Consider the following 24108-nt stretch of genomic DNA (forward strand, 5'->3'; position numbering starts at 1 on the left):
GTCTTCATTCTCCCTAAAACCCAGCGAGCCAAAGCCCAGGGAGTGGGTGGGAGGACTGCACCCTTACCGAGCAGGGTGTGCTGGTGTTTTCTCTGAAGCCAAAGCCCCCGAGACCCCCAGGCTCTGCTTGTCACCCTCTGTGCCTACCCACAGGACACTGTGCAATGTCCTGATGGAAAATGTGAAGTCAGGTTAATTGTATGTGTTGGTGTGCCAGAAGTTTGCTTTGATTTGAGCAAATGGGCTTTTGATGACTGCCAAGCTCTCAGCCACATCTACTGTTAAAGCTTCACTCATCAGGCAGTGAGGGAGACGTCTTCCTGTGGTCGCCGGCTTGTGCTGCTTCCGTTATCAGAGTACAAGACGTGGCGAGCCCATCTGTTCCCCCTTTGCCTGTGGGTTTGAACTGATCTGGAACTCACAAAGCTCCTCAGGCTCATTGAAGGTTAATACCTGCTTGGGGGTGTGCAGTACTGATATGACTTGGATCAGTGACATCTTTCTGATGTGTTTTTCTGTTGATGAATTAACAAACCGGGCACCTGGTGAGAGACTGTGCCCCAGCAGGACGTGGCATCAAGATGCCAGGCTTAGGGCCCTGCAGGGTGCTCTCAGGGAGACCCGTTCCTCCCTCTGGGCTGCCTCTCCCTCACCTGTAAGGCAGGGGATGCATGTTCTTGGTGCAGCCTCCAACCCTAGGAAGTAAAATGTCAGGGCTGCCTGGAGCCCGCGGGCAGCAGCCTCCCGATGCCTTGGGACTGTTTGGGGAATTGGCACGGCTTCTGGCAGCAGGTCCCTGGTATGCATTGCTTCATCTTGGCGGTCAGGCTGGGGGGTCTCTCTATTCGGACCCGGACATCTGGTGACAGTGCTTTGGGGATGGTTGCCAATGCGCCTGGCAGTGGGTGTGGAGATGGCAGTGTATTTCTGTGTGGCTTTTCTCTCCCCGTGCGCCCTCCCCTGCCCCCCATCGCCAGCCGTAGCACCTCTGATGGGGACCATGGACCTAGATGCTCAGAGTGATCTATGCCACGCCTTCGGTGCCTCCTGGGAGGTCCTGCTCCTTACAGGGAGCTCTGAAGACATGGCCAACTCTTTGATACTACTGAAATTTTGGTAGATAAGATTTTGGTTAAAATAGGTAAATCTGAACTCGGGCTTGCAAATGCTTTCCCTGAATGAAATGTTTGTATTGTGATGTATGTACACATGGTATAACATATCCTAACAAACATACGCCGCTCATCCCAGGGGATTTCATCAGTGAAACAAAACATGTACCTGAACTACATCCTCAGAGAGCCTGGGGCAGCCTCAGTCCTCAGAAGGGAAGGGGTGAGGTCCAATGGGCAGGCAGGAAAATCCCAGGTGCAGACCTGCCAGCTCAAAAGGCCTGCCCACAGGTACAGACCAGCCAACTCCAAGGGCCTGACCACAGGTACAGACCAGCCAGCTCCAAGGGCCTGCCCCCAGGAGGGGCCAAGTAAATCGCCCAGTGACCAAGGGAGAGCCTTCCAGCCCACTCACGGCTGTCAAAACCCCACAGGCTCAACATGTTGTCCACCCCCCAGGAACCCTGTGCATGAGAACCTTGATTTCCAGGTGGCCTTCCCGGCCCCAAGGGAGGCTCTGAAGCTCACCCTCTAGGCTCTCGGCCCCAATTGCAGTGCCCACAGGCTCTGGCCATCCTATCCCTTGGATCTCCAGGGGGTCACTTGGGTATCTCTTGTGGTGGCTCTGGAGATGATCTCTAAGGGCTAGGGTCTTTGATTGTTAACAGGCTGGGGGCCACTCCTAGTAAGGCACCCTCATCACACCAAGCATACCACTAAACATGGTTGTTGGATGGTTCTTTCAGTTACTTAGGCCTGGCCCTCTCACAGGGCAGGGGCATTCAAGGCATGTGCCCTGCCCCCATGCAGCTCCCAAGCAAGGAATCGACGTAGGACACTGTGCCAATCAGCTGTCCACCAAATGCTGCATAACAAACAGCTCCAAAACTCAGTGCCACGCAGCAATCAGCATCTCTTCCTTGCTCCTGTGTCTGTGGGTTGACCAGGCAGCTCGTCTAAGCTGGCTTGGCTGGGTTTGTATCCAAGCTGCAAGTTGGATCCCCGTATCCTCCATCTTCCCATGCTTAACTGGGGCCTATCCCAGGCATGTCCTTCCCATGGCAAAAGTACCAGAGGAAAAGCAGAAACATGCAGGGTCTCTTAAGGCCTATGGTTGGGATCAGAGCCCTGTCACCTCTGCTCACGTGGTTTTGACCAAAGTAGGTCTCCTGAACCAGCCCAAAGTCAAGGGGCTGGAAATATATTGCCCCCACCAGTGGGAGGAGCTATAAAGTCACATGGCAAAGGGCATGGGTACAGAGAGAGGTGAAGGATTGGGAGCAATACTTCCATGTACCCCAGGTCTCAAATAGCTCTGATGATCTCCAGAAGGTAAAGCACGTCATAGGAGAAGCCCAAAGAGCTTTTGGGGTCTGAGGAAGGAGGGGCCACAGCCAGCTGAGAGCCAGGAAGGCTTCATGGAGAAGGCAGCAGGGGCTTGGATCTGGGCCTTGAAGGCTGGGCAGGATTCAACGCAGAGGCTGGGAAGCATATTCCAGTAGATACAACGGCCTGAGCCGCAGCTCAGAGGTGTGCACAGAGAACCGGAAGTGATAGTTACCCAGCCTGGGCCATCAGGGACATGATGGAGAATAAAGAGAGACTGGCTGTAGAGGTGGATGTTGGTGGGAGGCCTCGAATGCCTAGCGACGGGGCGTGGATGCACTCAGAGGGCACCGGGGAGCCATCTATGGTGTTTGAGCAGGGCAGGGGTCACAGATCTGCTCTAGGAAGGAAGCCTAGGAGCAGGGAGTAAGACAGGGAAGAGAGAGGCTAATGCAAGGAGACCAGACAGTGCCCAGGAAAGGTGCAGGACGGCTGAGCTCCAGGAACTGCACAGAGAGAGAATGAAGGGGTGCAGGGCCTGAAAAAAGGACGTCAGAAGCCACGTCCACAGGGCTTGGCCACTGATGGGCAGGTGCTGAGACAGAAAGGGACAGAGAGGAGCGGTGGACCCAGGGAAGGAGAGGGCCTCATTCGGAGCATGTTAGGCTGCAGCCACCACCCAGTAGTGAGGTGCAGGCCCCCCCGACCAGGGCGACATGTGGGGAACTGACAGAGTGGGCTTAGCCCTTTGGGGACAAACCGTTTCAATTGCCAAGGCCTTCCCAGCTAGTCACCCGCAGCCAGACACCTCCGGACTCTACGTGCTCTCCCAGCCTCCCACTTCATTTACCTTCCACACTGCAACTGGGGCACTGATTTCCTGTCCCCCACCTTCCCCTATGGCAGCTACCACTGTTTGCTCATTCAACATGGGGGGACGGTTCCACCTCCATTCAAAATCCCACATTCGCCGGCGCGCTTTCTCAGCCGGAAGATGATGTCATGCTGGGACTTTGCCTGCATCCTGTGACACGCAGTGACCCTGGGGGTCATGACCCTGGGGTTGGGGCTTAGCACTTAGCCTCATCCCAGAGCTCAGCCTTGTTTGGCGTAGTCTCAAAGCATTTCCCAAACCCCAGGTCAGGACATGTGCTGTGGAGAAGGGCTCCTGTGTCCCTGCCTCGAGCGAGTGGCAGTGTGGAGTCCAAATAGCAGGTTCTGGGGCCTTCCTGCCATTTATAGGTACTGGCAGTATCAGATATGCCCATCTGGGGTGCGTCCCCAGAGGAGAGGAAGAGCATCCGTGTGTACTGAGCAGAGGCCTCTCCAGACCCCCATACCACGGGGCCCCCGGCTCCCCTGCTGCAGACGCAGTTAAGAGTTGAGTGGGATGCAGAAGCCACAGGCTCTGTGTCCCGCACTCAGATACCAAAGAGCAAGGCCTGCCCCTTTCGGCCTGTGGGTCCAAGGGTTTGTGTTTCTGGCATGCAGAGATGGTGGAGGCAGCAAGGGTAGGCCTGAGGGACGGGCAGGACCCCCCCACCTTGGGCTGCACCCCAACCCCACGTACCAGGAGTCGGCCTTGCCAGGTTGCAGCATGGAACTGCACTTCCTGAGCTTTTAGGGGAAGAGGCACTCGTGAATAATTCAGCCTCTTTCGCTGAGATGAAAGCGCCCTAATAGAACTAATGGACTCGCTGCCTCAAAACTTGACTCTGGTGGGACTCATCTCATTCACCAATTGCTTCTGACGTCCTGCAGTGACACTCCCTAATGAAAAAACCGCTGTGCCAGATCCTTAGAGCGTCTGGTGATCCCTAATAAACTAGACTGTGGCCTTTTTAACGAGCAGACGCCCCCACGAAGGCAGGTGAGTCCTCCCTTCAGCCGCAGGACTGGATGCAGCCGCTACCTTCCTAGGGGAGATGCCGCTTGGGGGCATGCATCCGCGGGAATGAAAACAACAGAGGAGACGAGATTTTGGGGTGGTTTTGTCTAATCTGGAATTAGACCCTCTGCATTTTTGCAAAGCAGAAGACCTCAAAAAAGAGCCAGCCTGAGGTAAACTTGGAATGATTGTGATGGATGGGGTGGTGGGCAGCAGGTTTCAGCCAGGCAGCACCTCTCGCTTGAGCCTGCTCACAGCCCAGACCTGCCCAAGGCTGACTGTTTTCCCATCTGCTGGAGACGGGCGTCTAGCTCTTACCTCGCTGTGTTCACCGTTGATTAAGATTCAGCATTTTCCGGTTTTGCCCAGAGCGCTGTCAGGGAGGTTTGGTCTTGTCTGAAAGGTCTGTGCAGGAAGCACATGCCGAGGGAGCCAGGGGCTGCTTGTTTGGGCCTCGGTTTGCTGATTGTCCTTGAGCAAAAATCACTGTGTTTGCACTGAAGCAATGCCGTGCGTTGTAGAGCCGCGCCCTGGAATGGTAGCAGCTCCCCTTCCATTTTCGCTTTGGAGAACTTTGGCTGGGCTCTCTGCTCTCTGGACAGGTGTCACCATTCAGAAGAGACGCTTAGGGTTCCTTCTCAATCTCAGGATGTATGCTTTGTTGGCTGTCAGTAAACAGAACAATTCAGAAATTCCAGGTAGAGGAGTCTGGGGGGGAGGTAGTGATTCCTACTGACTTAATGAGGTTAACATCTTGCTTGCATTTTTCCATGTCATGGTGTTAATTCACGTGAATTCCCCTGGGCCCCTGATCTACAAGAATAGATTTGCACAAGGCAGGCCCAGCCCAGGAAAGAACTTGTAGGTTCCACGTAATTAGCAATGGCCATTGAGGAGGGGCTCATTTTTCTTGGTACCAGGGTGGTGAGGGAGTGTCAGGGCTCAGAGACCCTCACTCTGGAAAGTGGCTGGGATCTGGGATATTTTGAATCAGAAGTCAGGGGTCACTGTGATCTTGAGCACAGGAGAAGTGGGGACCCTGAGGCAGGAGCCCAGCAGTGGGGCCGCTCCCTCCTCCCTGCAGTGTCTTACCAGGGGCCCCTTCGTCCAAGGACCTGACGCTGCTAGAGTCTCCTTCAGCAAAAGCCCCGAATAGAGCCCCAGTGTGAGGGAGTCCAGAGGTGTCCTCTGTGCCCAGGCACCACTGGTAATGGGCAGAGCCCCTTTGCCTTCTGCCTGCACCTATCCTTCTTCCCCCGGGGCAGCCCTCCCAGAGTCATGACCCTTCAGGACCACAGGGAGGCCCCACTGTGCAGAAGAATGCAAGTCCCGGCATGGGAGTCCCCCCCACACAAGAGAGGGCGACCTGCAAAGAGCCGCTGGGCCTGAGGTAGGAAGCCAGCCCCACCCCCACCAACGGCTGCCTGGCACTGCCAGGAAATGCCCAGGTATAGCCCTGGTTGGCCTTTTGGAGCCTGGGCCTTGGTTACTGTTCTACAAGTATCTGAGCCCCTCCTCTGTGCACGGGACACTCCTGTGGGCACTGGGCAGGGGGCAGTGGCAGCAGGCAGAAGGGTCCTTGCCCTCCTAGACCCAACCTTCAGGGAAGTGCAGCAGCCGTGGACTCCTCATGGCACCAGCCCTGCTCCTCACCCCTCCACCCCATGCCAAAAGCTGTCATTTCTGTGCCCACAAGTTCCCTGGCCCAAGCCCTGCCCTGGCACCATGGGGACAAGCCCACAGCAAGAGGCTCTGGGCTCCCTCCATGCCGCAGGGCCCCCACCTGCAGGCCTGCTCCCAGGGCTGCAAGATGAGCTCTAAGGAAAGATTGCAAGTGGGCCCCCACAGAGAGGGACGCCCTCTAAATCCTGGCCACAAAACCCATTCTTTCCTGCCCTCTCTCCCTTCTCCCACCCACATCCCCAAACTCGGCCCTCCACCATCTTGTTGGGAAGGGGGCGATTATTCACATCTGTGTTCTCTTCCCTTAAGCATTTTCTAGGGAGATGTGGCGTCTGTGTGGCTCACTCCTCTCACTCAAACCTGTGGTCACAAGTTCCTTCCTGCCCTGCCTGCTGGCCCCTGATGGTGGATTTTTCTCTCCACGGCATTTATTATAATTGGTGTCTTATCCCATGTGCCCCAACAGACTCACTCCCGGCTGCGTCGCCAACTCCCACCCAGTTGTCCAAAGCCTCATCTCACACAGCCCACAGCAGCCTGGTACAACAGGCCTCTGCCCAGCCTACCTCACAGATGTGGAAGCTGAGACTGGGAGCTGTCAAGGTGCCTGCCTGAGTCACACCATGAGCAGGTGACAAGCAGAGCTGCCCCTGTCCAGAAGCTGGGCACTCAGCCACCCTGTCCTCCCGCCCCGGGGCCTTGGCTGTATCTCCAGAGCCAAACCAGACCCAGATTGCTTTTTGTGAGTAATGTCTTGAAAGCTAATGGCTATTGATCTCAGCCTGGTCGGGCCAGGCGGGGAACTTGCACGTCTGAGGCTGGTCCTGCCTTTCAGAAAGAGCCCTGCGGCTGCAGCCTGCCCAGCTGGCCTTCTTTCTAAACACAGACCTCAGGGAAGCGAGGGTTGGCCCCCATTTGCCCCACACCGGGCTGGCAGCCGGCCACATGACCACCTCAGAAGCAGCTGCCTGCCACGCGCATGGAGGGAAGGGAGTGGCCGGCCAGTAGGCAGGAGGGGAAGCTGGTGCTGCTGTCTGTGGGTGCCAAGGGCCTCATTTCCTAAGATGAACCTCTCCTGGAGTCCGGGCCTCTCTGCCCTCCAGAGCAATTCTCCTGGAAGGCAGACGGCTTTCCATGCCAGGGCACCTGCCTGCTTTAGCATCCAGAGGTCCAGCAGCCACCACCCCTCCCAGCATAGAAATGAGCAGTGGTGAATGCAATTCCTGGCATGGGAACCCCCCAGCAAGAGAGGGCGACCTGCAAAGAGCCACTGGACCTGAGGCAGGAAGCCAGTCACGCCCCCGCCAGCTGCTGTCCCGGCACTGCAGGGAAATGCCCAGGTATAGCCCTGGTTGGACTTTTGGAGCCTGGGCCTTGGTTGCTGTTCTACAGGTATCTGATCCCCTCCTCTGTGCACGAGGGGCACTCCCATTTGCACTGAGCAGGTGGCAGTGGCAGGAGGCAGAAGGGTCCCTGCCCTCCTGGACCCAACCTTCAGGGGAGTGAATTCAGCACACAGGACAGCTAGAAAGGAATCTGCAAGGTGGATGATGGCGAGCGCCATGGAGACAGATCGCAGCAGGAAAGAGGCGCATGGTGTGGTTTGTGTGGGACAGAGGGTAGGATGGGAAATGCAGGCCCCCCCGCCAGGAGCCATGCCCATCAGACAGAGGTGCAGGCTGTGAGTGACTAGCACGGCAGGCTCTCCAAGGACAACTGTTTGCTCACCTTTAGGGAGGGGGCCATCCAGCCCTGACCAGGGTGGTGGGGCCAAGGCCTGTGTAGACACTGCTACCCAGCTCCCTGTAGGGGCTCCTCAGGGGCTCCTTGCCCACTGGTCTCTCTTTAGCTCTTCTCTGAGCCCACCTTCCCTACCTCAATTGCATGTTCATGCAACAGGCATTTGTAGGCTCTGCTCTGAGCTAGGCCTCATGCTGGGCACAACAGGGCAGACGTGAATGAAGGTCCCTGCAAATAAGATACAGAGGAATACTTGCAGGGAAACCCCCATGAAAGCGGCAGCTGTGGGGCTCCTGGAGGTGGCCCCCGTCTCTGGGTGCACATACAAGCAGACCAGTGAAAGGTCAGCAGGCTGGTCACCCATTCTGGAAGGACCCCGGCACATGGGGCTCATCGCAAACTCTTGCCCCTTGTGGATCCTTCCTTTGGCCCCTGGAGCTCACCCCAGGAAAGGCCCGGCCTGGGGCAACTCCAGGACATCTCAACCCCCTTCAAGGACCATGCTAAAGCCTCTGTAGCTGCCTCAGCTCCCAGGATAGCCCTCCCAGCTCCTTCCCAGGGATAATCGAACTTTTCCTCTCTTGGAGCAGAAGGTGGGGACAGTGCTGGTTCCTTTCCAGCTCCCAGGCCAGGTTCCAGGATCCCACTGTGTAGCTGACCCAGCTGAAATGGTGACTTCCCCTCTGCACCTTCTCTCTCTGGCGATGACGCAGGGCTGCAGTGCAGGCCACCTGGGCCGTGGCCGAGCCTGCGGTCAGGTGGGGTGAGGGTCACTGGACTGGGGACCTCCTTCGTGTTGAGCCTGCCTCCATGTCCTCATTGCCCTGTCACAGACTCTGCAGGGTGAGGACTCAGCCCCGAGGCTGCCCTCACTGGTCCACTCACTATTGTGCACGTGAATTAACACCAGTGGTTGCGTTCTGGACACACGCTTTCTCCCTTGGCCTTTTAATTGTCCACCATCTCTCAGGGCTCACTGCACATCAGTCTGTGTTGAGACGCCTCATTCTTGACAGCAGCACAGATTCCTACTGTGTGGACGAACTGTCACTTAGGTAACCAGTTTCCCTACTGATGGACATTTACATTGCTTTTAGTTTCCAAGAATGTGCGTTCATCATTTCAGCTGACTATTTTTCAATGGTTCTTCACATAGAAACTTTGAAACTCCCCTGTCTCAACTAAGCCTATTTCCCCAGGCCACTCTCCTCCGCAACCTGCTTAAATGCATTCTGCTCGGTTTTTCTTTCGCAAAAAGCATGAAGCCCAAAGATCTCTGCGGTGCAAAGATGCTTTCCACAAGCAGAGAATGTGTTGTATAGATAGCATTTCCCTTTACAAGGCTAGGAGCAAATAAGACCTTCCCGGGTTGGGGCCACCTGGCATGCAGGGGTGAGGTGCCTCCCTGGCATAATTACAGAAGCGTTTACTTCAGCAACAGGTATGCCCTGCGCTGCTTTCCCAGGGACAGCTTTTGACCCAGTTTTACCCTGGGAACCACCTCAAGAGAGCACCGTGATATGGTACCGCAGTCATCACAGAAGAGCAACCCTGGTCTTCAGCATTTGGGGGGCTCAGGCTCTGCATGCTCTCTGTGCTCCCGTTTTCATTTGGACACTTGGGGTGCAGCTGTCCTGCCTGGAATGCAGCTTTGCCTGTGCTTGTCTCACAGATGCAGGGGGCAGAAAAGGGCAGCTTAGCCAGAGTTCCTGGCAAGCACTGCTTTGCGGACTGAGAATCTCATGCCAAGAGGTGTTTACATCCAGGGGCCAGGTCCCACTCCTAAACACCAAGACCTGGTGGCGGCACTAGTTAGAGGATGTTTCGCTGCAGCTGCCCCCTGCCCCAGGGCCATCCATCCAGCCTGGGGCACGCGGAACATTGGCACACTGTCTAACTCATCATCGTCTGGACAGTGGCGGCTCCCAGGCCAGGCGGCACCATGCTGTCCATGACGTACAGCGAGAGTCTGCGGAGCGTGAGCAGCAGGTGCCACTCTGAATGGGCCCTGCACCCCGTCCGCCAGACGGACACGCTGGAACTGCAGCGGCTGCGGGAGGTGCGGGCGGCTGCCCAGGCCAGGAACATGGAGAGCTTCCTCCGCATGCACGGCCTTTCCCTGGACGGCTGCACCGCCCAGCGCACAGGCATGAAGTATCGGTAAGGGCCGGGCAGGGGGGCGGTGGGGTGGGAAGTCTGATTTCAGCCATATAAAAATGTATAAAAGGGCTGGGCACAGTGGTTCACACCTGTAATCCCAGCACTTGGGGAGGTGGAGGCGGGTGGGTCACCTGAGATCAGGAGCTCAAGACCAGCCTGGCCAACCTGGTGAAACACCACCTACTAAAGATACAAAAAATAGCCAGGCGTAGTGGGGCACGCGTGTAGTCCCAACTACTCAGGAGACTGAGGCGGGAGAGTCGCTTGAACTCAGGAGGTGGAGGTTGCAGTGATCTGAGATCATACCACTGCACTCCAGCCTGGGCAACAAGAGCGAGACACCGTCTCAACAACAACAACAAAAATGTGTAAAAGAAGAAAATGAGGCCAGGCACGGTGGCTCATGCCTGTAATCCCAACGCTTTGGGAGACCGAGGTGGGTGGATTGCTTGAGCCCAGAAGTCTGAGACCAACCTAGGCAACATGGCAAAACCCCGTCTCTACCCCAAAATACAAAGAAATTAGCTAGGCATGGTGCCATGCACCTGTAGTCCCAGCTACTTGGGAGGCTGAGGTGGGAGGATCACCTGAGCCCAAAGAGTTTGAGGCTGCAGTGAGCCGTGATCGCACCACTGCACTACAGCCTGAGCAACAAAGTAAAAAGTGAGACGCTGTCTCAAAAAAAACACAAAGCTCACGCTTGTAATCCAGCACTTGGAGCCGAGCGGCGATCACGAGGTCAGGAGATCAAGACCACGGTGAAACCCGTCTCTACTAAAATACAAAAAAAACTTAGCCGGCGTGGTGGCGGGCGCCTGTAGTCCAGCTACTCGAGAGGCTGAGGCAGGAGAATGGCATGAACCGGGAGGCGGAGCTTGCAGTGAGCCGAGATTGCGCCACTGCACTCCAGCCTGGGCGACAGAGCTAGACTCCGTCTCAAAAAAAAAAAAAAAAAAAAAAAAAAACACAAAGAAAGTGAAAGTGCGATAGTCCTATCCTATCAAAAGATAAGTCCTATTAAGAATTTGGGGCCGGGCACAGTGGCTCACACCTGTAATCCAAGCACTTTGGGAGGCCCAGGCAGGCGGATCACTTGAGGTCAGGAGTTTGAGACCAGCCTGGCCAACATGGTGAAACCCCATCTCTACTAAAAATATAAAAATGAGCTGGGCATGGTGGTGTGCACCTGTAGTCCCAGCTACTGGGGAGGCTGAGGCAGGAGGATCGCTTGAACCCGGGAGGCGAAGGTTGCAGTGAGCCGAGATCTCACCACTGCACTCCAGGCTAGGTGACAGAGCGAGACTCCGTTGCGCAAAAAAAAAAGTTTGGTAAATTTCCCATGGGGTAAAAATGTGTGGGGGTGTTTCTCCGTGGGGAAAAATGTGTTTCTGGGTGTTGGAGATCCCTGCTCTAAATGATAGGCACGTAGGTCTGAATTTTCTTGGAACCTCCAAAGGACATTGTTTTTAGTGTTCTTGTCTTTGAATTCAGCACCTCGGACAGCGCTCTGTTAGCCACCGTTCTCTGGCGGGTGTAAATCCCTGTCAATTGCAAATTGACAGCTTTATCTTCTGTGCCTCTCAGGAACATGCCCTTGTGAGAGCCAGTCAGCCAAAGAGGACCCTCCCCACCCAGTCCTTGTATAGTTGCCAGTTAAATTTGAAGTTCAGATAAATGAGTAACTTTTTAGCATAAATATGTTCCATTAAATATTTGGGACATACTTATACTAAAAAGTTCCTCATTGTTTATCTGAACTTCAGATTTCACTGGGCGTCCTGTGTTTTATCTGGCAACACTAAATCTCTGGCTTCCGTCTGAGACAGACCCTAGGGATCATCTGCATGCTCTCTGCAGAGTGGAGTGCAGGCCAGGACTGCTTCTTTAACGTTTTCTCCTGTGGACGGCGTGTTTGGTACTTCAGCCCATTGTTTGAATATGTGGTTGTAATTTAAAGAAACAAAACACTTCTCCTGTGAGTCCATTAGGTGGCAGTGTTTTTCAGGCTTTGTATCCTAAATCCAGCTGTCAAGGAAGGACAAAGGGTCTGCTAGTTTGGCCACAGCTGACCTCCTTGTTCTGCTGGAAATTTCTCAAGGAGACGCTGGGCATTCATGAGGGGCTGGTCATTGATTCCTTTTGTTTATTCAGTAAATGTTTACTGACAGTCTGCTTGGCACCAGGCGCTGAGCCAGATCCTGGAGCTGCTGTATGAACAAGATCAACCAGGTCCCCACCCTCATGGCAGCCACGGCCTGGGGGTGTGGGGGGCAGAGAAGCAGCAAGCTTGCATGGAGACATGTTCCAACAGCGGCCACTGGCCGAGGCAGCAAAGCAGGACAATGCAATAAAGAGAGACCAGGGAGGCCAAAGGGGAACCCTCTGAGCGAGGGATTGTCTGAAGATGTGGAGAACATTCCAGCTCAAGAGGAGAGGGGTCTGGAATGGATGCCTCTCTCGGTTGGAGGAGCGAAAAGAAGGCCCAGGCGGCTAGGCTGGAGGGAGGAAGGTTGAGGACACGAGGCAATGACGTAGGAGGGGCCAGACCCCGTCCTCCAAACCTGGGGGAAACCTCAGCTCCCTCCTATGTGGACAGGATTTGTGATGGAGGAGATTTTAGTGGGTTAAATCAAGACCCCCCAAAATCACATTCATCCTAAACCTCAGAATATGACATTAGGCTGGGTGTGGTGGCTCATGCCTCTAATCTCAGCACTCTAGGAGGCAGCCTGGGTAACATGGCAAAAACCCATCTCTAAAAACAATCAAAAAATTAGCCAGGCATGGTGACACATGCCTGTGGTCCCAGCTACACAGGCGGCTGATGCGGGAGGATCACTTGAACCCAGGACTTCAACGTTGCAGTGAGCCCTGTTTGTGCCACTGCACTCCAGCCTGGGCGGCAGAGTGAGACCCTGTTTTAAAAAAAAAAAAAGAAGAAAAAGAATGTGACATTATTTGGAAATAGGGTCATTGCAGATATAGTTAAGATGGGGCAATGGGGCCATACAAGACTAGAATGGACCCTAATTCCTATGACTGGTGTCCTTATAAGAAGGCCATGTGGTGATAGTGGAGTGATGGGTCCACAACCCAAGGAACTCCGAGGAGTCTCAGTGTTACCAGTGGAGGGTGTCCAGCCAGGTTCCTGGCATCTTGAACAAAGAATTGGACAAAACGCACATACAAAGCAAGGAAAGAATGAAGCAACAAAAGCAGCCGGGTGCAGTGGCTCACGCCTGTAATCCCAACAGTTTGGGAGGCCAAGGCGGGTGAATTACATGAGGCCAGGAGTTCGAGAGCAGCCTGGGCAACATGGCAAAACCCTGTCTCTACTAAAAATACAAAAATTAACCAGGTATGGTGGCCCACACCTGTAGTCCCAGCTATTCAGGAGGCTGAGGCAGGAGAATCACTTGAACCTGGGAGGCAGAGGTTGCAGTGAGCCAAGATGGAACAAAAGTACACTCCACAGGATGGGAGTGGGCATGTGGCTCAAGAACCTGGATACAGAATTTTCTGGGGTTTAAATACCTTCTAGAGGTTTCCCATTGGTTACTTGGGGTACACCTTATGTAAATGAAGTAATGGCGTGTGATCATTCTGATTGGTTGCAGAAAGTGACCAATCAGAGGCTGAAGTGAAGTTACAAAGTTACACTTCTATGCAAATGAAGACTTGGCCCACGACCAGCTTGATTGGTTGTGGGAGGGGACCAATCAGAGGTATTTTCCATTTTTCATCTGCCACGCAGAAAAGGGGGCGTTGTGCAAAGAGAGTAGCCTCTGGTTCTTTTGTTACTTGGGCGTGGAAAGTTGGGGTTTTCCTTTTGACTTAGTTATAGTAAGTCAGCGGGAATTGGCCTTCAGTTCCCTGCCTCCAGACCCTGGTCTCCTGCCCCACCAGGAGCCACCAGATGCTGGAAGGGGCAGGAAAGGACACCTCACGAGGGAGTTTGGAGGGAGCCCTGCCCACACCTGGACTTCAGACTCCAGAAGGGGGAGAAAAAACATTTCTGTTGTTTTAAGCCCTCTAATTTGGGGATCTTTGTAATGGCAGCTGCAGGGAACTAACACAGGTGGAGAGAACGTATCTTTTATTTGCCTGAAGCCCCAAGGAAAATGTGTGAGTAGCCTCAGAGACACTGCAGGACCCACTGTGGGGCTGGAACGCCCTTGGGGATTTCGCTTCTCAGGGAGTGGAGGAGACCAGAAGACAAACGTTCTTTTTTTTTTTTTTTTTTTTTTTTTTGAGTTGGAGTTTCCCTGTACCGCCCAGGCTACAGTGCAGTGGCACAGTCTCAGCTCACTGCAACCTCTGCCTCCCAGGTTCAAGCGATTCTCCTGCCTCAGCCTCCCAAGTAGCTGGGACTACAAGGATGCACCACCACACCTGACTAATTTTTGTATTTTTGGTAGAGACAGAGTTTTGTCATGTTGACCACGCTGGTCTCAAACTCCTGACCTCAGGTGATCCACCCACCTTGGCCTCCCAAAGTGCTGGGATTACAGGCGTGAGCCACCTCACCCCACCAACAAAGTCCCTTTAGCAGTTGATGGGCCAAAGGTTGTTGTTACACCCAGGTCGGGGTGAAGCAGGGGCGGGGAGGATGGTGGCCTCACTCTATCTGGTGAATTTCATTTTGCTGCACCCAGGCTGGCAGGGGGTGGGTGGGATGCTCTGTGACTCGGACCACCAGTTATTAAAGATCCCAGATAAATTTATTCCGTGGTTACCTCTTCTCCGTCAGCGACTGGGCTGGGTTTCCATTAAACTTGGTCTTAAATATGAATATAGAAAAGATGATACCTGGGGATAGGCACTGCCCGGTGCCGCAAGGAACCAGCCGTGCCCCTGGCCTGGGCATTTCATCAGCTGAACTGAGCTGCAGCTGATGGAGGTGGCTAGCAGCATTCCTGTTACACTTCCCCAGTTTTTTTTGAGACAGTCTCGCTCTGTTGCCCAGGCTGGAGTGCAGTGGTGCGATCTCAGCTCACTGCAACCTCTGCCTCCCGGGTTCAAGCGATTCTCCTGCCTCAGCCTCCCAAGTAGCTGGGACTACAGGCGCAAGCCACCATGCCAGGCTATTTTTTGTATTTTTAGTAGAAACGGGGTTTCACCATGTTGGCCAGGCTGATCTCAAACTCCTGACCTCAAGTGACCCACCCACCTCCTCCTCCCAAAGTGCTGGGATTACAGGCGTGAGCCACCGAGGCCAGCCTACATACACTTCCCCATTTTTTAAACTGTCCTCAATTCTTGCTGTTAAAATGAATTTTAAAATCCACACAGCCCCTGTGTAAGCGTGAGGGAGCAGGGCGAGGGCAGCTGGCCTAGCACACACTTCCCTTCCCCTGTGGACGGTAGGGTTCAGAGATGTGGCCTCAGAATGGCAGGCCAGAAGCTGTGGCCGGGCCCACGCTGTGCTGGCTGGATGCCAGCCCTCAGTTCAGCTGTGTTTTCCTCGCTCCCCATGGTGCTGGGAGTGAACCCAAACTCCCCGAAAGGCTCTACGTGGCCCTAGCCTGCCTCCTTGGTTTCACCTGGGACCCCTCTCCCTCCCGCTCAGGAGGCTCTGGACGCCGCCCCTTCCTTCTGTATCCCCAAAGGGGAACTCATTCCATCCACAGGGTCCTCACACTTTCTGTTCCCTCTTCCTGGAGGGTGCCTCCCCAGACGTGGCCTGGTTCCTTCCCACTGTCACATCTAAGCTTGGTCCCCAAAGAGACTGTCCCAAGCACCCACTCTAAACAAGCACCTGTGAAGTCATCAGAAGCACCTCTTCTGAGTGAGTGTCTTCCTCACCCCTCCTCCATCTCGGTTGCCTTGCTCTTTGCCCATCTGCACTGCTTTGAGATCAGAGCTTTGTCTGCCCCTGGCACCCGGAACCCCCCAAGCCTCTGTGACTTTAGGTCGGAAGGCGCTGCGAGATCTTGGTCTTAATCCACTTTCCAAAGCACATGTCTCGTTCTGGCTGCATCCTTGATGGTGGGAAGACAGGACTGACTGGAAGCTGGTCTGAGGCTCTCTCTGCAGTCCAGATGTGGATGGCAGGGAGCCTTTGCAGTCCTTGGGCACTGACCCTTGGTCATGAACTCCTGGCAGGGCAGAAGTCCTGATTTCCTGTGCTTTCTGACTCTAGATCCCAGGCTCTTACCACAAGCTCAGGTTCACCAGGAAGTACTTGGTTGGTTGCCAGATTCATTGAGCAGACTGTAGTTGCTCAGTTAACCATAGGCCATCACTTCCAGCTGGGCCAGCCAGGGAAGGCTTCCTGGAAGAGCTGGGAATCCAGGTGTCTTAAAGGACAGGCGGGAAGGAGGGCACTGAGGGCAGGAGGAGGCGCAGGAGAAAAACAGCAGAGGCCGGGGGGGATGGCAGGTTAACCTGTCTACAAGGCCAAGTGCGTCCTGGGAAAGAGGGGTCCCCAAGAAACGGGGTCTGTCTTGGGAAAGATCCTGTTTTACTTTCCTGAGGCTGCTGTAACAAGCTGGGTGGTTTACAACAGAAGCTTTTTCTTTCCCAGTTCTGGGAGTCGGAAGTCCAATGCCCAGGTGCAGCAGGGCCACACTTCCTCCGACGGCCCAAGGGAGGATCCTTTTTGCCTCCCCCAGTTTCTGGTGGTGCCGGCAGTCCTGGGCATTCCTCAGCTTATGGCCGCATCGCTCCAATCTCTGCCTCTGCCATCCCATGGCCATTTTCCCTCTGTGGGCCTCTGTCTCCAAATCTCTCTCTCCTTATAAGAACACCAGTCATGGCCAGGCACGGTGGCTCATGCTTGTAATCCCAGCACCTTGGGAGGCTGAGGCGAGTGGATCGCTTGAGTCCAGGGGTTCAAGACCAGCCTGGGCAATGTGGCAAAACTCCATCTCTACAAAAAACGCAAAAAATGGCCAGGCATGGTGGCAAGTGCCTGTGATCCCAGCTATTCACGAGGCTGAAGTGAGGATCACTGAGCCCAAGAGGCAGAGTCTGCAGTGAGCTGAGATCGCACCACTGGCACTCCAGCCTGGGTGACAGAACAAGACCCTGCCTCAAAAACAAAAAGCAAAAAACAAAAACCCAGTCATTGGCTTGAAGGCCGACCCTAATCCAGGACCATCCCATCTTAACTTGATTATATTTGCAAAAACCTTGTTTCCAAATAAGGTCACACTCACAGGTATCAGGAATTAGGATCTCAACTGTCTTTTGGGGACACATTTCGGCCTGCCACAGGCCCCAAGCATTGACTGAACACCTTGAGCCTGCGGGGACATCCTTGAGTGTCCTGGGAGGAACCCGGGCTCCCACCAGCTACCTGTGTGACCTCAGACAAGCCCCTGGCCTCTCCATGACTCGATTTCCTTACCCGGAAAGTAGAGACCAGGGTCACTACATCAAAATTGTCCTGAGGAGTAAATAAGCTCCAGGTGACATAACTCAAAGTTCCAGGCTTGGCTCCTTGTGGGAGAGAAATGCAGGCCCTTCCCATCCCTGGGAAAGGGACCTTTCCACACAGCAGTAGCTGTCCAGGCACCTGGACTGTCCGCTGTCTATCCATCTTGGGGTCTCATTCGTGCACTTAGTCGCACTTAGAGACACAGTTCAGTGCCTCGCAGACAAGGGACGGAGGCATCACGAAGGGACGGGAGGGAGGGAGGTGAGCAGCGAGTCATTCTGGAAGAGCTGCCAAGCCAGACGCAGGGGCTGGGAGAAAGCCAGCTGGCAGGCCCAGAGCGCTCCTTGAGGGCCTGCCCAGGACCACGGCTGGCAGCTGTGTGGGGCCTGTATCGGGGCTGGGAGGGCTTCTGCTGGCAGCGGGCGCCACATTGGAGCCTTGGTGGTCATGGTCATCCCAGGCCTGGAAACAGCATCCGTCTGCAGCCCCAGCCTCTCCAGCCCCAGCTTCCCTAAAGGGACAGAACAGCCCTTCCCTCCCCCACAGGGCTCCTGAAGGAGAGGTGGGAGGAAAGGCACAGACCCAAACTCCTGCACTGGGTGGTTGCCTTGTCACCGATTGATGATGTACTGGGTGTTTCTGGAGCTGGCCTGGCAGCAGGAATCGTGGGCCATACCTGTTTTTCCTGTTTTTTGTTGTTTTTGTTTTGAGACAGGGACTTGCTCTGTCACCCAGGCTGGAGTGCAGTGGTACTATCACAGCTCACTGCAGCCTCAACCTCCCGGGCTCAAGTAATCCTCCGGCCTCAGCCTCCCTGGTTGCTGAGACCACAGGCGCACACCACAACACCTGGCTAATTTTTGTATTTTTTGTAGAGATGAGTCTCACTAGGTTCCCCAGGCTAGCTGGGAACCCCTGGGCTCAAGCGATCTACCCACCTTGGCTCTCAAAGTGCTGAGATTATAGGCGTGAGCCACTGTGCCCAGCCATACCTGTTACAGTACAGATCCCCAGGCCCCTTTCTGGAGGTTTGGGGCGTCTGCCCCTAGAGGCTCTTTGGACCAGCAAGGACAGGGAGCACCACCCATGTGCTGGCGCCGTGGTCATTGTTATTGGTCTTGTTACATCTCAAAGGGTGCTTCTGAGGACAGAAGGAGGAAGGGAAAGAGAGGTGCTCGCTCAGGCCCGGACAGTTGCATGGGAAACAGCAGCAACTCAGAGCAGAGCCAGCCGACTCACAGCGGCAGGCCACTTTCCCCTTTCTGGGCTCCTAGAGTTGGAAGTGTGTGGGGCCATGAGGTCCTGGTGAGCAAGAGGAAGGAGGAGGAACTGGCTTTGCAGACCACGTAAAGCCGGTTCCCGGGAAGCACACACATGGCCTGCCGGAGGCCTTGTCCTAGCGTCACCTGCAGCTTCAAGATGTGACCCCAGCACAGTCCACTCAGCCCAGCCACAGAATGCGCCCCGCCAGTGAGATGTGCGCTCTGGGCAAGACTCACACGTCCCGTCATCGGTCCTGTGGCCTCCTCCTTCCCTCGGCCTCCCACTGTCCCTCCGTGTCAAGTCCCCCACCATCTGATGCGCCCTCTGACAAAGCCAGCGAGTCACCCTACTCAAGACATGGAACCTGCTGCTGCCTCACAGGCTCCCGCCATCTGCCCTCCTGCCCCTGCTCTCAGGAGAAGGACACTCCTGGAATTCCACATGGAGCCCACCTTCTCCCTGGAGCCCTACCATACTCCCAGGCACCGTTGACCCGCTCTCCTGCTGGCCGACTTGGCCTTGAACACCGGTGGCTCAGGCCTTTCCCAGGGACCCTTGCTTCACACCCCAGCTGGAGGAAGCCACACTCACAGCACTTAGCCCCTATGGGGTCTTCAGCTCTTACTCTCCTGGTGCACTCCTCCTCCAGGAAGGCCACCGGCCCTGCCTCCCTTTGTTCTTAAAAACTGCCCCTTTGGGGCAGCCCCTCAACTGTTCAACATCCTCTGGCCTTCCTTGGGCAAGAAGTCACCTTTGGGTGTAAACCACACTCCGTTCAGCATGGACAAGGCAGTTTCTGCAGGATGCAGACCCTCAGCCTCACTCTCGGAGGAGCTGCTGGAGGCTGTGCTTTTATTTTATTTTATTTTATTTTATTTATTTTTTTTTTTTTTTTGAGACGGAATCTCACTGTCGCCCAGGCTAGAGTGCAGTGATCTCGGCTCACTGCAGGCTCCACCCCCTGGGGATCACGCCATTCTCCTGCCTCAGCCTCCCGCGTAGCTGGGATTACAAGCACCCGCCACCTTGCCCGGCTAATTTTTTGTATTTTTAGTAGAGACAGGGTTTCACCGTGTTAGCCAGGATGGTCTCGATCTCCTGAGCTCATGATCCGCCCGCCTCGGCCTCCCAAAGTGCTGGGATTACAGGCATGAGCCACCGCGCCTGGCCAAGGCTGTGCTTTTAAAAGCCATGTCAGGCTGAGCATGGTGGCTCATGCCTGCAATCCCAGCACTTTGGGAGGCCAAGGCAGGTGGCGGATCACAAGGTCAAGAGATCGAGACCATCCTAGCCAACATGCTGAAACCCCGTCTCTACTAAAAATACAAAAATTAGCTGGGCATGGTGGCACATGCCTGTAGTCTCAGCTACTCGGGAGGCTGAGGCAGAATTGCTTGAACCCAGGAGGTGGAGGTTGCAGTGAGCCAAGGTCGCGCCACTGCGCTCCAGCCTGGCGACAGAGCAAGACTCCGTCTCAAAAAAAAAAAAAAAAGCCATATCTAAAACCTTCTCCAGGCCTTGAGCCCTCCACGGGCCTCATTCTGTGCATGAGAGGGCGTCCGCCCCCTTCCACTGCGAGCCTGTTGCCATTGTGGGGGAGGAGCTGGCCGGCCCCAGCTTTCCAGCCTCTCCAGGCCCAAGGGGGACGAGTGGACCCCAGGCACTGAGCCGGAAGCCTCCGCTGCAGGGATGCTGTCTGTGGTGCACTCCAGGGACACAGAGCAGAGCTTTTAATGTGGGGTGGTTGCCCTCCAGTGAATCACAGCAAGAGCTAGCGGCTTCATCTTATCAACAGCAGGTACTGGAGAGACAGAAGAAGAACCAGAAATCGGTTGTAGGTTGAAGTCAACCAGCCACGCTCCATGCCTCTGACCAAAGCCTGCCAGCGCAGGGCCAGGTGGTGGCTCACGCCTGTAACCCCAGCACCAGGCAGGGCGGTGGCTCACGCCTGTAATCCCAGCACCAGGCCGGGCGGTGGCTCACGCCTGTAATCCCAGCACCGGTCCGGGCGTGTCCCCACACATGAATGTTCCAGGCTTCCCTTGTCTGGACGATATGATCAGGGAGACACCATCCCAGATTCTGGTTGATAATAGAGCAGGCCTCCTCACCCTTGGCACCATTGACACTTGGGCTGGACAATTCTCTGTCATGGGGCAGCATCTGTGGCCTCTGCCTACTGCCAGTAGCACCTCCTGCCCAGTTGGGACAACCAAAAATGCCTCCCTATGCTGCCCAGTGTTCCCTGGGGAACAAAACCCCTCCCAGGGGACACCCACTGATACAGAGTAATCATCTGTGCCACCAATTTTCACAGATTATAACGTAATATAATGTGCATAATGCAAAAATTATATTGAATTCTTTTTAAAATTACCCTCCACCCCACCTTATTCCAAAAAGGATGGTAGGTGACATTGTTAAATTAATCTGCTACCATGAAATTTTTTAAATAAATAATAGCAAATATGGGGAAAATGGAAAATAAGGGTAGGTTAGTAAAATAAGTTGGTGGTAAAAATAAAATACCAAATTCACCCACTAGATGACCAGGCAGTGACTGGCGAGGGCTGTGTGTTTTATACAGACTTTCCAGCAAAGAAGAAACCCACTGATTGCTTAGAAGTCCAGTGTCAGCCAAGCGTGGTGGCTCATGCCTGTAATCCCAGCATTTTACAAGCCCGAGGCAGGCGGATCACCTGAGGTCGGGAGTTCAAGACCAGCCTGACCAACATGGAGAAACTCTGTCTCTACTAAAAATACAAAAAAGTAGCCGAGCGCGGTGGCACATGCCTGTAATCCCAGCTACTCGGGAGGCTGAGGTAGGATAATCACTTGAACCCGGGAGGTAGAGGTTGCAGTGAGCCGAGATTGCACCATTGCTCTCCAGCCTGGGCAACAAGAGTGAAACTCCGTCTCAAAAAAAAAAACAAAAGAAGAAGAAGAAGTCCAGTGTTTCTAAAATTTCTACCTTGGGTTCTCAAAAAAGAACATAATGTGAGCTAGGAAACGCCATTCCCCCAGTAAGTGGGCATTCGTCTAGCAGCTGTTTGTGTCCCTTGGTATCATATCATAAGGAACATAAGTTAGTCTTTCCTGGGTCCATTGAGCCAATATTTATTGAAGGCTTTTGGGCACGTGACATGGTGCTGGACGGTGGAGACACCAAGATGACCACATGCAAACTGCTCCCTGCCCGCCGGTGTCCCTGGGAAGAACATGGTCAGTGGCGCTCGGAGAAGGGAGGGGTTACTCGTGCTGGGATCCTAGCTTCACGGCGCACACACACTGTCTGAGCTGATGTCAAAAGCGACTCTGAGTTCAAAGGTGGAGAAACAGGAAGGGCGCTTCCACAGGGAACAGCAGGAACAGAAGCCCAGAATTTTCAGGCAGGTGACTTTTTTTGGGGAGATGGGAACAGCTTTATTGAAATATAATTCACATGCCATACAATTCATTTAATGCAATTATATGGAATTAATTGCAATTCAGCAGTTTTCATATATTCAGAGCTGTGCAAACATTGCCGCAATTTTAGGATATTTTCATCAACCCCAGAAAGAACCCCATACCCTTCAACTCTCACTCCCCATTCCCACCCCCTGCAACCACCAAGCTTTCTGTCTCTATGGATTCGCCTATTTGGAATTTTTTTTTTTTTTTTTTTTTTTTTGAGACGGAGTCTCACTGTCACCCAGGCTAGAGTGCAGTAGCGCAACCTCGGCTTACTGCAGCCTCCACCTCCCGGGTTCAAGCGATTCTCCTGCCTCAGCCTCCCAAGTAGCTGGGATTACAGGTGCCCGCCACCACACCCGGCTAGTTTTTTTTTTTATTATTTTTAGTAGAGACGGGGTTTCACCATGTTGGCCAGGCTGGTCTCAAACTCCTGACCTCATGATCCACCCGCCTCAGCCTCCCAAAGTTCTGGTTACAAGCATGAGCCACCGTGGATATTTCATATGAATGGAATCATACGTGTTCTTTCATGGCCGTCTTTAACTTAGTGTCATGTTTTCAAGGTTCTTCTGTGCCTGTGTCAGTACTTCTTTTTTTTTTTTTTTTTTTTTTTTGAGACAGCGTCTTGCCCTGTCATCCAGGCTGGAGTGCAGTGGCATAATCTCGGCTCACTGCAACCTCCACCTCCCGAGTTCAAGCAATTCTCCTGCCTCAGCCTCCTGAGTAGCTGGCATTACAGGTGTGCGCCACCACGCCCAGCTAATTTTTTGTATTTTTAGTAGAGATGGGGTTTCACCGTGTTAGCCAGGCTGGTCTCAAACTCCTAACCTCAGGTGATCCACCCACCTCAGCCTCCCACAGTGCTAGGATTACAGGCGTGAGTCACCATCCTTCCTTTTTATGGCTGAATAACACTTCATTGTCTGGAGAGGGCTACATCCTGTTTCTCCATTTGTCGGTTGATGGGTGTTTGGGTTGTTTCCGGTTTTGGGCTATTGTGAATAAGGCTGCTGTGGACATTTGTGTTGAAGTTTTTGTGTGGGCGTATGTTTTCTGTTCTTTGAGGACATAGCTAGCAAGCAGATTGCCTGGTCATGGGGTGAGGCCAATGACATTTTACACTTGGTGACTAAAAGTCTTGAGTCTCACTTAACTCTGTGCTGCTTAACGTGCACCACTGGGGTAAGAACACCCCTGAGGAATAATAGTAAGATGCCAGCTGTTGTGGGATCCAATGGTGCCAGCCATTGTGGGATCCAGTGGTTTGCCAGAGTGCAGAGAATGTGTAAGGAAGAGGTAGAGGATTTCCGCGTCTCACTAGGCTAGCATGCGTAGCACCACTCGAAGCTCTTGGTAGAAACACCGCCTTCCGAGCTGGGCCTCAGAGCCGCTGGTTCCGTAGGTCGGGGGGACGCCCAGGACCCTGCCTTTGTAATAAGCTCCCCTGACATCATCAGATGTTGAACAGCCCTGTCCTAGACGGTGAGTGCCGTGAGAGCAGGTGCCTTGTGATACACAGTAGGCACCCAGAGGCTGTTTGAACAAATCAATGTGATCCTTTTTATAAATAGGGAAGGGGGCTGTTGAAAAATTCTGTGAGATAGTCTGAGCAAATTCCATCTTGGCCCTGGCTTTGCACATTTAGGGGAAGTAGGGATGCTAAGATCTGCTGCTGATCACACCCTATAAAGAGCCTCCAATTAGGGAGAAGGGCAGGAGGCAAAAGACTTAACCTGAGTCCTAGGTAGGCGCCAAAGGTGGAATGGTTGCCATCTGTGCCTCTTCAGCAGCCCATGAGCTCCCAGGAGGCCAGGGCTGTGGCCTTTGAATCCTGGGGTCCAGCCTCAAGGGGGGTGGGCTGTGCACAGGGTTGCCTGTCCCCCATCACCCCACCACCTTCCAGTGCCCTTAGTACCTCCTGGCAGGACAAGAGGGGGCCCAGAAGGCAGCTCTGGCCAGGGTCCACCTGCAGGGTGTGAGGGGGACACTTGGGGTCAGAGGACAGAGCCAGCCCTTCCAGATGCTGAAGAGGATGAAGTAAAATAGGGCAGGGGCTTGCTTCATTCAACCTTTCACTCACTGATTGCAGAGTATTTATT

General features: G+C 54.1%; 1 protein-coding gene across 3 annotated transcripts in view; it reads left to right on the plus strand.

The window, feature by feature from the left end:
* KCNAB2 (potassium voltage-gated channel subfamily A regulatory beta subunit 2) overlaps window positions 1-24108 on the plus strand; it is a 108529-nt gene that overhangs the window by 48392 nt on the left and 36029 nt on the right. The window lies entirely within an intron of this gene.

Source organism: Nomascus leucogenys, chromosome 24, assembly GCF_006542625.1.
Source record: "Nomascus leucogenys isolate Asia chromosome 24, Asia_NLE_v1, whole genome shotgun sequence".
Lineage (NCBI taxonomy): Eukaryota > Metazoa > Chordata > Mammalia > Primates > Hylobatidae > Nomascus > Nomascus leucogenys.